The following is a 12,672-nucleotide window of genomic DNA, read 5'->3' on the forward strand; positions in this document are numbered from 1 at the left end:
TTCTCTTGAGAGCCAGGTCTGCCTACGGCGGCCTTTCTCAATAGCAAGGTTATGCTCACTGAGTCTGTACATAGTCAAAGCTTTCCGTAAGTTTGGGTCAGTCACAGTGGTCAGGTATTCTGCAACTGTGTACTCTCTGTTTAGGGCCAAATAGCATTCTAGTTTGCTCAGTTTTTTTGTTAATTCTTTATAAGTTATTCTGTTTTCGTTTTCTCATAATTTGGTTGGGTCTAATTGTGTTGCTGTCCTAGAGCTCTGTGAGGTCTGTTTGTGTTTGTGAACAGAGCCCCAGGACCAGCTTGCTTAGGGGACTCTTCTCCAGGTTCATCTCTCTGTAGGTGATGGCTTTGTTATGGAAGGTTTGGGAATCGCTTCCTTTTAGGTGGTTGTAGAATTTAAACAGCTCTTTTCTGGATTTTGATAATTAGATGGTATCAGCCTAGTTCTGCTCTGCATGCATTATTTGGTGTTTTACGTTGTACACAGAGGATATTTTTGCAGAATTCTTTATGCAGTCTTTCCATTTGGTGTTTGTCCCATTTTGTGAATTCTTGATTGGTGAGCGAACCCCAGACCTCACAACCATAAAGGGCGAATGGGTTCTATAACTGATTCAAGTATTTTTAGCCAGTTCCTAATTGATATGTCGATATTTAATGTTATTTTTGATGGCATAGAAGCCCTTCTTTCCTTGTCTCTCAGCTCGTTCACAGCTTTATGGAAGTTACCTGTGGCGCTGATGTTCAGGCCGAGGTATGTATAGTTTTTTGTGTGCTCGAGGGCAACGGTGTCTAGATGGAATTTGTATTTGTGGTCCTGGCAACTGGACCTTTTTTGGAACACCATTATTTTATTATTGAGATTTACGGTCAGTGCCCAGGTCTGTCAGAAGATCTAGGTGCCGCTGTAGGCCCTCCTTGGTTGGTGACAGAAGCACCAGATCCTCAACAAACAGTAGGCATTTGACTTCAGGTTCTAGTAGGGTGAGGCTGGGTGCTGCAGACTGTTCTAGTGCCCTTGCTAATTCGTTGATATATAATGTTGAAGAGGGTGGGGCTTAAGCTGCATCCCTGTCTCACCCACCGGCCTGTAGAAAGAAATATTTGTGTTTTTTGCCAATTTTAACCGCACACTTGTTGTTTGTGTACATGGATTTCATGATGTTGTATGTTTTTCCCCCAACACCACTTTCCATCTATTTGTATAGCAGACCGTCATGCCAAATTGAGTCAAAAGCTTTTTTGAAATCAACAAAGAATGAGAAGACTTTGTTTTGGTTTGGTTGTTTGTCAATTAGGGTGTGCAGGGTGAATACGTGGTCTGTCGTACGATAATTTGGTTTAAAGCCAATTTGACATTTGCTCAGTACATTGTTTTCACTGAGGAAATTAATTTGTCTGCTGTTAATGATAATGCAGAGGATTCTTTCAAGGTTGCTGTTGATGCATATCCCATGGTAGTTATTGGGGTCAAATTTGTCTCCACTATTGTGGATTTTGGTGATCAGTCCTTGGTTCCAAATATTGGGGAAGATGCCAGAGCTAAGGATGATGTTAAAGAGTTTAATTATAGCCAATTGGAATTTGTGGTCTGTCTATTTTATAATTTAATTGAGGATACCATCAACACCACAGGCCTTTTTGGGTTGGAGGGTTTGTATTTTGTCCTGTAGTTCATTCAATTTACATTGGAGAATCCAGTGGGTTCTGGTAGTCTTTAATAGTTGATTCTAAGATTTGTATATGATCATGTATATTTTTTTGCCTTTTGTTCTTTGTTATAGGACCAAAAAGATTGGAGAAGTGGTTTACCCATACATCTCCGTTTTGGATAGATAACTAGGGACGCACGATATATCGGTAAGCATATCAGAATTGGCCGATATTAGCTAAAAATGCCAACATCGGCCCGATGTCTAGTTTAAAACCGATGTTCAAAACCGATGTCAAAGCTGACGTGCATACCTATATAACGTAGATAGATGACGTAATGACGCCACGAAAAATACAGCCATACACGGATCAAAAGCCCAAAAATACTAAGTGCACACTTCCAACAACTTAACAAGTTCAAGTCGAGCAGTCATTTGAAAGAGTAAGAACATTTTTGCAAGACAACTCAAAGGTGAAATCAATTAACGCCAAGATAATGGAATTCATTGCCCTTGACAATCAACCGTTCTCTGTCATAGATGATGTTGGCTTTCGCCGACTGGTCGAGCACCTCAAGCCCCGGTACACACTACCAAGTAGGCGCTATTTTTCAGATGTTGCCTTACCGGAGTTCCACAGTATTGTTGAAACGCACATTCCTGAGCTACTTGCTATGGGCGTCACTGCTATTATCTTCATAACTGACATTTGGACCAGGGATGTCAGCCCCATGAGCATGCTGAGTCTGGCAGCACAGTGGGTCAACGAGGACTGAGAAAAGCCATATTGCATGCTCAAGAATGTGCTGGTTCTCATACTTCTGCTGCCATTTCAATGGCATTTGACAACATGTTTGAAACTTGGAAATATGAACACACTTCTAGCTCCATTCGAACAACTGACTGGAGAAATCAGCTCTTCAACTGTGTCTGCAGCAGAGGTGATACCCTCTGTCATGGCATTGAAATGCCTACTCAACAAAACTGCCGACACAGACGTGGTGTTAAAACTTGCAAAAGTACTCTACAAGAGGCTGTGTTCAAGCGATTCGGTGGCATTCTCTCTGAGCCTCTTTATTGTGTCGCACCATGCTCGGTACAAGGACCGCTACTTTGATGCAGACAAGAAACAGGGTTTACGTGAAATGTTACAGACACAGCTGGACAAGATGGAAACGGACACATTGACAGTGCGCACCGAGGAAAAGAGGCCACGGACAGACAGAGCTGAAACTTCACTGCTTGACATGTATGATGAAATCCTGGTTGAGAACTGAACAAATGAACAACGAAACAGCACAGCAAGTAAGTGAAATAAATAAGTTTTGATTATGTTTTACTGGTAATGGGGACATATGTAAATACCCCAAAAATTGCTTTTTGGTCAGTGTGGGTGTGTGTTTCAACTATTTAACTGTATTAGAATGCTTAAATGGCCGCAAAAAAAATGTATTATCGGTTATCAGTATCGGTATCAGGTTTTTTTTGCAAGAAAAATATTGTATATCGGTGTCGGCCACAAATGTCATATCGGTGCATCCCTATAGATAACTCTTCTTGTTGTTGTTTGTTTAGTGTTTTCCAATTTTTCCAGAATTGGTTAGAGTCAATGGATTCTTCAATTACATTGAGCTGATTTCTGACATGCTGTTCCTTCTTTTTCCGTTGTTTATTTCTTTCTTGTTTTAGTGATTCACCTTTGTGAAGGCGAAGACTCATGGTTTTCTGGGTCTCTATGTTTTAGGTTGGGTAGGTTTCTCAATTTCTTTCTTAGGTTTTTGCATTCTTCATCAAACCATTTGTCATTGTTGTTAATTTTTTTTCGGTTTTCTGTTTGAAATGTTTAGATTTGATAGGGAAGCTGAGAGGTCAAATATACTGTTTAGGTTTTCTACTGCCAAGTTTACCTTTACTATTACAGTGGAACGTTTTGTCCAGGAAGTTGTGTAAAAGGGATTGAATTTGTTGTTGCCTAATTGTTTTTTGGTAGATTTCCACAATACTTGTGGAACTTGTGGAACACTTCCATCTATAGCATTTCTTAATATTATTCAGTTCCTTTGGTTTGATGCCTCACGATTGAGTATTGCTCTGTTCAAGTAGACTGTGATTTTGCTTTGATCTGATAGGGGTGTCAGTGGGTTGACTGTGAACGCTCTGAGAGACTCTGGGTTGAGGTCAGTGATAAAGTAGTCTACAGTACTACTGCCAAGAGATGAGCTATAGGTGTACCTACCATAGGAGTCCCCTCGAAGCCTACCATTGACTATGTACATACCCAGCGTGCGACAGAGCTGCAGGAGTTGTGACCCGTTTTTGTTGGTTATGTTGTCGTAGTTGTACCTTGGGGGGCATATGGGGGAGGGAATGCTGTCACCTCCAGGCAGGTGTTTGTCCCCCTGTATGCTGAGGGTGTCAGGTTCTTGTCCAGTTCTGGCATTTAGGTCGCCACAGACTAGTACATGTCTCTGGGCCTGGAAATTATTGATTTCCTCCTCCAGGATGGAGAAGCTGTCTTCATTAAAGTATGGGTATTCTAGTGGGGGGGGGGGGGGGGGGGGGGGTATAGGTAGCACACAGGAGGACATTTTTCCCTGTTGAGATAATGCTCTCTGTGTCTGTCTACCTGAAGTGATATATAACAACATTAGACTATGGGTGTTGATTATATTCACAGCATTGGTAAACCTCAATGGTCTCTGATGTCTAGTTCGATTAGATACACTGCATGAATAAGATGATTAGCATGAATCACTTTACAGTCTTTGGTGGGGGACCTGACAATGTCTTGTTTTGCTTTGTCCTTTATCTAAAGCTATGCCTGACTGCCATACTGACGCCCAACCCCCTAACCACTGTTCCCCTGCCCTTGATGGGGACATCAGTATATTCTAGCTTGTCCTTTATCTACAGCTATGTCTGGAATACTATCCTCCTACCCTTTTACCCTTTTACCATAAAACCTCTAACCCCCCACCCCTCTCCCTTGTCACCTAGGCCTTTTGGACTTTTCTCACCAGAGAGATTAGTCAGTCAGTTTGAGGGGAGGGGGGGGGGGGGGGGGGGTGCTGTGTTAGGTCTGCAGCGGTATTGTTCACCACAGCAGGGGGTGGCTGATAAATGTCTTCTAAGCTTCACTAAAAACAAACAAACAAAATGGACGCCTCTTAGAGCTGTGGTGAGTCATACGGGAGTTTAATCCCTGATCTGTTGATACTGTAGAATTTGAACTGTTCCTGTTGTTACTGTTGTTATAGAGACCCTCACTATCCTTTATAATGCCTGTCCATTTAAACGCAGGGGATTTTACGCTTCTATGGAGGTGATCCTGGGGAAATGGTTTGAGGCTAACGTGATGAATATAGAATTCCTCCATTTTTTGTGGTGTACTATGGATGTGTTTTTTGAGAAATAGGTTATGGGTTTTTGTGCTGGTGAATGCGTAGTCTCACATTAGCCAGATGAATGCTGTATGGTGCTGTATGGTGTTGTTTGGGTGTTTGTCGCAGAGTTCATCAAACAAAGACTGTCTACAAACTCGGAGTCATGTTTTGTGTGTGTGTTTGTGTGAGGTCATTGTTACCAGGCCATACTAGAAGGGAGGCTGACAAAGCTGTTGTTTCCCCATCATGTCTTCCATTTTTTCACCTGATCAGGTTCTGTCTCTAAAATCATCATTTCTTAATGTTCACATTCAGTAATCATGGATAAGACCAGCTGACATTGCGGTGTGTCACAAACAAAGACCGCACACACACATACACAGGCTCCTCGGCTCAGGCATGCACGTACGCACATACACAGCTACCCATGCTGACATAAGACAACCCTTATACTGCTGTTTGTCAGCTTAAATAGAAAAGTCCTTTAAATGGGATCCATTTCACTTGACACATGTCTAAGTATTGCTGTACATCTGAGACCTAACAGTCCTTCAGGCCCTGGCCGACACATGGCCCCTCGGGAGTAAGACTGATTATACAGTAGACAGTCACCCACACACAACCAGCAGCTTGTAACCTTGATCTGAAATAATGCATTGAATAGGCACTGTTCTCTCGCTGTAATTATACAGAGTGTCTGTGTGGGTTGGTTCGTCAATTCTTGTGGGGACCTAAAATCCCCAAAAGTCACCACAAGGATAGTAAAACAAGGAAAATTCTCCCTCGTGGGGGACATTTCTAACGTCCCAATGAGGACAGACTATTTTAAGTTTTGGGGTTTGGTTTAGGGTTAGGGTTACAATTATGGTTATAGTAAGAGTTAGTGGTTAGGGTTCGGAGTTAGGTTTTGGGTTAGGGTTATGGGTTAAATTTTGGGTTAAGGTTATAGTAAGGGTCAGGGTCAGGGGTTAGGGAAAATATGATTTTGAATGGAAAAAAATGTTTGGTCTGGAAACTTAAATCTGTTTTACAAAATTTCTATAAGCATGTTAAATTTTATTTTATTTTATTTTACCGTTATTTTACCAGGTAAGTTGACTGATTTGCAGCAACGACCTGGGGAATAGTTACAGGGGAGAGGAGGGGGATGAATGAGCCAATTGTAAACTGGGGATTATTAGGTGACCATGATGGTTTGAGGGCCAGATTGGGAATTTAGCCAGGACACCGGGGTTAACACCCCTACTCTTACGATAAGTGCCATGGGATCTTTAATGACCTCAGAGAGTCAGGACACCCGTTTAGAGGGAAAAAAACTCTGGACCACCTTTACTCCACACACAGAGACACATACAAATCTCTCCCTCACCCTCCATTTGGCAAATCTGACCATAATTCTATCCTCCTGATTCCTGCTTACAAGCAAAAATTAAAGCAGGAAGAACCAATGACGAGATCAATAAAAAAGTGGTCAGATAAAGCAGATGCTAAGCTACAGGACTCTTTTGCTAGCACAGACTGGAATATGTTCCGGGATTCCTCCGATGGCATTGAGGAGTACACCACATCAGTCATTGGCTTCATCAATAAGTGCATCGATGGTGTCGTGACCGTATGTACATACCCCAGCCATGGATTACAGGCAACATCCACACTGAGATAAAGGCTAGAGCTGCCGCTTTCAAGGAGTGGGACTCTATGCCCTCAGACGAACCATCAAACTGGCTAAGCGTCAATCCAGGACTAAGTTTGAATCGTGCTACACCGGCTCTTACGCTCGTCGCATGTGGCAGGGCTTGCAAACTATTGCAGACTACAAAGGGAAGCACAGCCGCAAGCTGCCCAGTGACACGAGCCTACCAGACGAACTAAACTACTTCTATGCTCGCTTCGAGGCAAATAACACTGAAACATGCATGAGAGCATCAGCTGTTCCGGAAGACTGCAGCCAATGTGAGTAAGTAACGTTCACATTGACTGCAGCCAATGTGAGTAAGTAACGTTCACAAGGCTGCAGGGCCAGACGGATTACCAGGACATGTACTACGAGCATGCGTTCACCAACTCGCATGTGTCTTCACTGACATTTTCAACCTCTCCCTGTCCGAGTCTGTAATACCAGCATGTTTCAAGCAGACCACCATAATGCCTGTGCCCAAGAACACTAAGGTAAGCCGCCTAAATTACTACCGACCCGTAGCACTCATGTCTGTAGCCATGAAGTGCTTTGAAAGGCTGGTCTTTGCTCACATCAACACCATTATCCCAGAAACCCTAGACCCACTCCAATTTGCATACTGCCCCAACAGATCCACAGATTATGCAATCTCAGTCACACTCCACACGGCCCTTTCCCACCTGGACAAAAGGAACACCTATGTGAGAATGCTATTCATTGACTACAGCTCAGTGTTCAACACCATAGTGCCCTCAAAGCTCATCAATAAGCTAAGGACCCTGGGACTAAACACCTCCCTCTGCAACTGGATCCTGGACTATCTGACATGCCGCCCCCAGGTGATAAGTGTAGGTAACAACACATCCGCCACACTGATCCTCAACACGGGGGCCCCTCAGGGGTGCTTGCTCAGTCCCCTCCTGTACTCCCTGTTCACTCATGACTGCATGGCCAGGCACGACTCCAACACCATCATTAAGTCTTCCGATGACACAACAGTGGTAGGCGTGATCACCGACAACGACGAGACGGCCTATAGAGAGGAGGTCAGATGATTGTGGACTACAGGAAAAAGAGGACCGAGCACGCACCCATTCTCATCGACGGGGCTGCAGTGGAGCAAGTTGAGAGCTACAAGTTCCTTGATGTCCTCATCACCAATAAACTAACGTGGTCCAAGCACATCAAGACAGTCATGAAGAGGGTACGACAAAACCTATTGCCCCTCAGGAGACTGAAAAGATTTGGCATGGGTCGTGAGATCCTCAAAAGGTTCTACAGCTGCACCATCAAGAGCATCCTGACTGGTTGCATCACTGCCTAGTATGGCAACTGCTCTGCCTCTCACCGCAAAGCACTACAGCTACAGAGGATAGTGTGAACGGCCCAGTACATCACTGGGGCCAAGCTTCCTGCCATCCAGGACCTCTATACCAGGCGGTGTCAGAGGAAGGCCCTAAAATTTGTCGAAGACTCCAGCCACCCTAGTCATAGACCGTTCTCTCTGCTACCGCAGGGCAAGCGGTACCGGAGACCGGAGCGCCAAGTCTAGGTCCAAGAGGCTTCTAAACAGCTTCTACCACCAAGCCATAAGACTCCTGAACATCTAATGGCTAAAATGGCTACCCAAATTATTTGCATTGCCCCCCTCCCTCTTTTACACTGCTGCTACTCTCTGTTGTTATCATCTATGCAAAGTCACTTTAATAACTCTACCTACATGTACATATTACCTCAACTAACCGGTGCCCCTGCACATTGACAGTACCGGTACCCCCCTGTATATAGTCTCGCTATTGTTATTTTACTGCTGCTGCTCTTTAATTATTTGTTACTTTTATTTCTTATTCTTATCCCAAAAAATGTAAAACTGCATTGTTGGTTAGGGGCTTGTAAGTAAGCATTTCACTGTAAGGTCTATGACCTGTTGTATTCGGCGCATGTGACTAATACAATTTTATTTGATTTAATAGGCTCTAGTGGGAACCAATTTGGAGAGATTTTGGGGTGGGAAAGGGCATACTTAGTCAGCTGCACAACTGAATGCATTCAACCGAAATGTGTCTTCCGCATTTAACCCAACCCCTCTGAATCAGAGCTGCGGGCAGCTGCCTTAATCGAAATGTTCAAAGATATAGTTATACTGAACAAAATATAAACGCAACATGCAACAATTTCAAAGATTTTACTGGGTTACAGTTCATATAAGGAAATCAGTCAATTTAAATACATAAATTAGGCCCTAATCTATGGATTTCACATGACTGGGAATACAGATATGCATCTGTTGGTCACAGATACCTTTAAAAAAAAGGTAGGGGCGTGGATCAGAAAACCAGTCAGTATCTGGTGTGACCAACATTTTCCTCACGCAGCGGGATACATCTCCTGCGCATTTGCTCAGGTTGTTGATTTTGGCCTGTGGAATGTTGTCCCACCCCTCTTCAATGGCTGTGCGAAGTTGCTGGATATTGGCAGGAACTATAACATGCTGTCGTACACGTTGATCCAGAGCATCCCAAACATGCTAAATGGGTGACATGTCTGGTGAGTATGCAGGCCATGGAAGAACTGGGACATTTTCAGCTTCCAGGAATTGTGTACAGATCCTTGCAACATAGGGCCATGCATTATCATGCTGAAACATGAGGTGATGGCGGTGGATGAATGGCATGACAATTGGCGTCACGATCTCGTCAAGGTATCTCTGTTCATTCAAATTGCCATAGATGCAATTGTGTTTGTTGTCCATACCTTATGTCTGCCCATACCATAACCCCACTGCCACCATGGGGCACTTTGTTCCCACTGTTGACATCAGCAAACTTCTCACCCACACGATGCCATACACATGGTCTGTGGTTGTAAGGCCGGTTGGACGTACTGTCAAATTCTCTAAAACGACATTGGAGGCGGCTTATGCTTGAGAAATGAACATTAAATTATCTTGTAACAGCTCTGGTGGACATTCCTGCAATCAGCATGCCAATTGCACACTCCCTCAAAACATGAGACATCTGTGGCATTGTGTTGTATGACAAAATGGTACATTTTAGAGTGGCCTTTTATTGTCCCCAACACAAGGTGCACCTGTGTAATGATCATGCTGTTTAATCAGCTTCTTGATATGCCACATCTGTCAGGTGGATGGATTATCTTGACAAATGAGAAATGCTCACTAACAGGGATGTAAACAAATTTGTGCACAAAATGTGAGAGAAATAAGCTTTTTGTGAGAACATGGGACCTACACTTTACATGGTGCGTTTATATTTTTGTTCAGTGTATATGCACGCACACACACAAACACAGCAGAACATAAACGAACACACAGTACATACGCCTCTCTCTCTTTAAGTACAGAAACATTTGAGTGTGTGTATGCCATGCTGATGAAGGGAAATGGAAATTATATGGGTGTGTGTCCATGTGTGTCTGTGGGGTTTGCAGTCAGAGAAACACTCCCCTTCTTTTCTTTCTGTCCCACCCTTCCCCCCTTCCCTCCCTCCCTGCTTATTCTCTCCACATTTCCTTGTCTTTGTCCAATTCCTCTCTCTGTTCTCTTTCCCTATCCATTCGACCCCTCCTCCTCTCCTTCTCTCTCCCTCCAACTCATCCCGAAGCTTGTGTGGGATTCTTTCTAGGCTTATTTAGAATCTCTGATCTCCCTTTTATCTCGCTGTGCCACACACACGCACACACACACACACACACACACACACACACACACACACACACACACACACACACACACACACACACACACACACACACACACACACACACACACACACACACACACACACACACACACACACACACAATGAGAGAACAGTGCTTATTCAATATATTATTTCAGAACAAGAGGTCACAAGCTGCTGGTTGTGTGTGTGTATTTACTGTATAATCAGTCTTATTCCTGAGGGGCCATGAGTCTGCCAGGGGCCTGAAGGACTGTTAGGTTTTATATGTACTCAATCATTCTACAGGGTTAAATGTTGGGATCCCTCTCTCCATTCCCTTCCTCTCTCTTTTTCCCTTGTTGCTCTCCCTCCATAAAATGTCTCTCTATTTCTCAACGTCTCCCCTTCAATTCCCTCTATTTCTTCCTTCATAGAGAATGTGGGATGAAGAGGAAAAAAGAAGGGATTGAGTAAGAAGTGAAGAGAGGACTAGAGTATTAGTGATAGAGAGAATAGAAGGATACAGTTAAATTACTGACTTACTGCCGGAAAGAAGAACAATCATCCCATGTCCACCTCTCCCCCTCTCTTCCTCTCTCGCAGGTGTCTATGACAGCTGCCTTATCACCCCCGCTATCCCTCAGCCCTTCCACACTCAGTGAGTGGGTGTGGGGGTCAAGCCTTTTGTTATGACAGATTTCTTTAGCCACAATCACAGTGTTTTCTCTCTCTTTTCGTTCTCTTTCCTTTCTCTCTGCAGCTGATCACTTTCAGCCCTAGTCAGAGGATTGCCTCCTTGTGAAAGGAGAAGCAGGGAACAGGAGTGGGACAGGGGAGGGGGTAAGGGACAAGGGAGGGGTGGAGAACGGGGGAGGGAGTAGAGGACAGTGGAGGGGATAGAGGATAGGGGGAGGGGATAGAAGACAAGGGAGGGAGTAGAGAACAGGGGAGGGAGTAGAGGACAGCGGAGGGGTTAGAGGATAGGGGGAGGGGGTAGAGGACAAGGGAGGGAGTAGAGGACAGGGGAGGGAGTAGAGGACAGGGGAGGGGGTAGAGAACAGGGGAGGGGGTAGAGGACAAGGGAGGGAGTAGAGAACAGGGGAGGAGGTAGAGAACAGGGGAGGGGGAGAGGACAGGGGAGGGAGTAGAGAACAGGGGAGGAGGTAGAGAACAGGGGAGGGGGAGAGGACAAGGGAGGGAGTAGAGAACAGGGGAGGAGGTAGAGAACAGGGGAGGGGGAGAGGACAAGGGAGGGAGTAGAGAACAGGGGAGGAGGTAGAGAACAGGGGAGGGAGTAGAGAACAGGGGAGGAGGTAGAGAACAGGGGAGGGGGAGAGGACAAGGGAGGGAGTAGAGAACAGGGGAGGGGAAGAGGACAAGGGAGGGAGTAGAGAACAGGGGAGGGGGAGAGGACAAGGGAGGGAGTAGAGAACAGGGGAGGGGGAGAGGACAAGGGAGGGAGTAGAGAACAGCGGAGGGAGTAGAGAACAGGGGAGGGAGTAGAGAACAGGGGAGTAGTTAGAGAACAGGGGAGGAGGTAGAGGACAAGGGAGGGGTAGAGGATAGGGGGGAGGGGGAGGGGACAAGGGAGGGAGTAGAGAACAGGGGAGGAGGTAGAGAACAGGGGAGGGGGTAGAGAACAGGGGAGGGGGAGAGGGCAAGGGAGGGAGTAGAGAACAGGGGAGGGAGTAGAGGACAACGGAGGGAGTAGAGGACAGGGGAGGGAGTAGAGGACATGGGAGGGAGTAGAGGACAGGGGAGGGAGTAGAGAACAGGGGAGGGAGTAGAGGACAGGGGAGGGAGTAGAGGACAGGGGAGGGAGTAGAGGACAGCGGAGGGAGTAGAGAACAGGGGAGGAGGTAGAGAACAGGGGAGGGAGTAGAGGACAGGGGAGGGAGTAGAGAACAGAGGAGGGAGTAGAGGACAGGGGAGGGAGTAGAGGACAGGGGAGGGAGTAGAGGACAGGGAGGGAGTAGAGGACAGCGGAGGGAGTAGAGAACAGGGGAGGAGGTAGAGAACAGGGGAGGGAGTAGAGAACAGGGGAGGGAGTAGAGAACAGGGGAGGGAGTAGAGGACAGGGGAGGGAGTAGAGGACAGGGGAGGGAGTAGAGGACAGGGGAGGGAGTAGAGGACAGGGGAGGGAGTAGAGAACAGGGGAGGGAGTAGAGGACAGCGGAGGGAGTAGAGAACAGGGGAGGGAGTAGAGAACAGGGGAGGGGGTAGAGGATAGGGGGGACGGGGTAGAGGACAAGGGAGGGAGTAGAGAACAGGGGAGGA

General features: G+C 45.7%; 1 protein-coding gene across 4 annotated transcripts in view; it reads left to right on the forward strand.

Moving 5' to 3' along the window:
- Positions 1–12,672, forward strand: part of LOC129869537 (solute carrier family 22 member 23-like) — a 52,318-nt gene that overhangs the window by 5,383 nt on the left and 34,263 nt on the right. The gene's annotated exons all lie outside the window — the stretch shown is intronic.

The sequence above is a fragment of the Salvelinus fontinalis genome, chromosome 14 (assembly GCF_029448725.1).
Source record: "Salvelinus fontinalis isolate EN_2023a chromosome 14, ASM2944872v1, whole genome shotgun sequence".
NCBI lineage: Eukaryota > Metazoa > Chordata > Actinopteri > Salmoniformes > Salmonidae > Salvelinus > Salvelinus fontinalis.